Source organism: Dasypus novemcinctus, unplaced genomic scaffold, assembly GCF_030445035.2.
Source record: "Dasypus novemcinctus isolate mDasNov1 unplaced genomic scaffold, mDasNov1.1.hap2 scaffold_106, whole genome shotgun sequence".
In the NCBI taxonomy this organism is placed as follows: Eukaryota; Metazoa; Chordata; class Mammalia; order Cingulata; family Dasypodidae; genus Dasypus; species Dasypus novemcinctus.
The window spans coordinates 174,552-177,774 of NW_026688145.1; positions in this window are offsets into that span (position 1 = coordinate 174,552).

A 3,223-nucleotide genomic window follows, 5' to 3' on the forward strand; every position below is an offset into this window, starting at 1 on the left:
AGAAACGAACTTAATTAAATTTTTGGAATACCTGTTTTTGTAAAGATGGTGTCCTTTTTTAAAGGTTGGTGGGGAACAGTATAGATATATATTTATGTATATTTTTAAAGTTATTTATTTTCAGAGAGAAATTTTAATGGATAACAGTATTAGGTACTTAGCTTTGTTTTGAAAACACATTTCAGGCTGTTTAATGATTGACACTCATGTGCTTCATCAGGTGCTTCTGGTGAACTGGCACCTTTTGGGCAGTTGGTTTCTGTTGGAAACTGAGGCATAGTGGTCTCACAAAGAGAGATGTGCTGTTTCCATGGCTACACTTGCAACCTAAGGAATTCTGTAATTAAGAGTTCCTGGCAAACAGGATGAAGCCATTAAAGGCTGAAAGAAAAGATGAACACATACCTTTTGTAATAAATAGAACACTTAGACTTTGTACCTTGAGATAAGATTTTTTAGTTTCTTAGTAATTTTAATAGTTAACTGCATCCTGGTTCTCACATAGACTGGGGTATATAAAGAGCCCCTTGTAAACAATAAAGTTGTCTGATGAGTCTCTGCTCGCAGACTCCCTGATCCCAGTTCTCTCTCTTTGTGAGACCAATACCCTTCAGGCCCAAGTCTCCAACAAATGGCACCCAATGTGGGGCCTGAAGAAGTGAGTCTTCCAAAACAGTATTGGGAACCACAGAAAGGACTCCTATGAGAGTCGTGAATGACATCCAAAGCAGTGTGACTCAAGTCTTCTTTTAGGTAAGTAACATTTCCGCAAAGCCATCAGGGTAATGGGCAATCAAATGGGACATGTGGAAGACTATTCACAAGTGTTAAAAACTTTGTTGAAATCTAGTGGGGTGCCTGTAAAAAGTTGTGAGTTAATAGAATTGTTTGCTTTAATACAAAAGCATAATGATTGGTTTCAGCCTCAGGGGTATAATGTTTTAAATTTGAAACAGTGAAGATGTGTAATGAAAGCTTTATAGAGAGCATATCAAAGAGGGGAATCTGTGTGAACTTTGTGCCACCAAATTGTTGCCATCTTAGATCCTTTACAATCAGAGGAAGATGATGAAGAAGAAATTACTGTATTTTCAAAACCCATAGACAAACAGAAAATTAAGCACCATTTGAAAGAACTAAATTCTGAGCCAAAAGGTGAAGTAGATTCTCCTGGCTTTATACCTAATCCTAGTACTAATCCTTTTATAGATAAGAAAATAACAGTTTGCTCTAATGAAATATCCAATCTCCATATATCTCATTCAGCCGATTATCCTAGCTTATATCCAGTTCAACCCACTGCGCCTGATGAGCCACCACTTATGGCTGCCCCAACCTCAGCAGCTGGAATTTTTTCATATATGGCAGATGCTTTACCTTATGTTAAAAAGACAGTTGTTTCCAACCCCACTCCTCAAAAACCCTTGATGTGTTGTTTATTTCAAGGATCTCAACAAGGGGATCTGGAAGCCATGCAATTCTTATCAGCTTTTCTGGTTATATCACTACCAATCCCATCAGATGCTTATAATCCTCAGGGAGGTGCTGAGTTTCATCATGAACCAATACCTTTTAAACTATTGAAAGATTTAAAACAGGCAAAAATACTAAATAAAGCCCTTGTTAATGAAATCAGGCTAAAACTCTCTGTTAAATTGTTAACTAAGATAAGGAAATTATTCTGGCTGCAACTCTGTAAGCCCCCTGCTGTTTACATAATAATGTAGTTATGGGCTAGTGGGGGGTAATAGAATTAAACTGCTGGAAAAGGAGATAAACATAGCAAAATTGGTGTTCTGTTTTGTTTCCATGCTAATTCTGATTGGACCTATTTAACAAAGATAATAAAATTAGTACAAAATTTTTATCAAGGTGTCAAAAGGAATTTTCAGTTTTAATTCCATAGTTTAGTCATGAACTTCAAGACCAGCATAGTCTTAGAGTAGTAATCCAAAAAATGTGTGTTAATGGTCTGTCTAAACTGCTAAATAAGAGCTTAACTACATTAATGCTGTTCAAGTTAACTTAACTGATTTCTGATAACTTATAAAAATGTTTCCAAGCACAAACTTGCATGTTACAGGGAACATGGATTCCAGAAGAAATCTTAAAAACATTAAAATCTAAGATGTGATATGATGGAGAACTTAAAAAACAGCTATACCAAGAAAGTAAGAATTATGAGTCAATTGTAAACTGTATGTTTCTGTTAATGTGTTGTAATTATTTATTTGTTCAATGTCTGTATATTTTGATACCTCTGGATGGTAAAATAAATTAATAAATAAAAATTTCTATAAGGGCTCTATTCAAATGGCCAAAAATTGAATAAGTGCTTTTATTAATAACTTAAGTTTAAATGTTAATTGGATCTCTACAATAATAAAAATTGTAAGTCTTTTTTTTTTCCTTTCAACATCACTTTATTATTTTTATTTTATTTTTTTAATTTTTTATTTTTTATTGACTTTGTAATAATATTACATTAAAAATATATATGTGAGGTCCCATTCAACCCCACCCCCCCACCCCCCCTCTCCCCCCCCCCCCCCAACAACACTCGTTCCCAACATCATGACACATCCATTGGATTTGGTAAGTACATCTTTGGGCACCTCTGCACCTCATATACATTGGTTCACATCATGGCCCATACTCTCCTCTATTCCATCAAGTGGGCCCTGTGAGGATTTACAATGTCCGGTGATTACCTCTGAAGCACCATCCAGGGCAGCTCCATGTCCCGAAGACGCCTCCACCTCTCATCTCTTCCTGCCTTTCCCCATACACTTTGTCCATTATGTCCACTTTTCCCAATCCAATGCCACCTCTTCTATGTGGACATTGGATTGGTTGTGTCCATTGCACCTCTATGTCAAGAGGAGGCTCAGATTCCACCTGGATGCTGGATGCAATCCTCCCATTTTCAGTTGTAATCACTCTAGGCTCCATGGTGTGGTGGTTGTCCTTCTTCACCTCCATCTTAGCTGAGTGTGGTAAGTCCAATAAATCAGATTGTAGGTGCTGGAGTCTGTTGAGGCTCAGGATCTGGCTATCACATTGTCAGTCCAGAGATTCAAATCCCCTAAATATATCTTAAACCCCAACATTAACTGCACCTCCAGCACATTAGCATGAAAGTCTTATGAAGGGAGATCCCAACTGAGTCCAGATTCATCACACATAAACACCATTTCCAAAGAGGGGCCATCTGCCCTGGTAG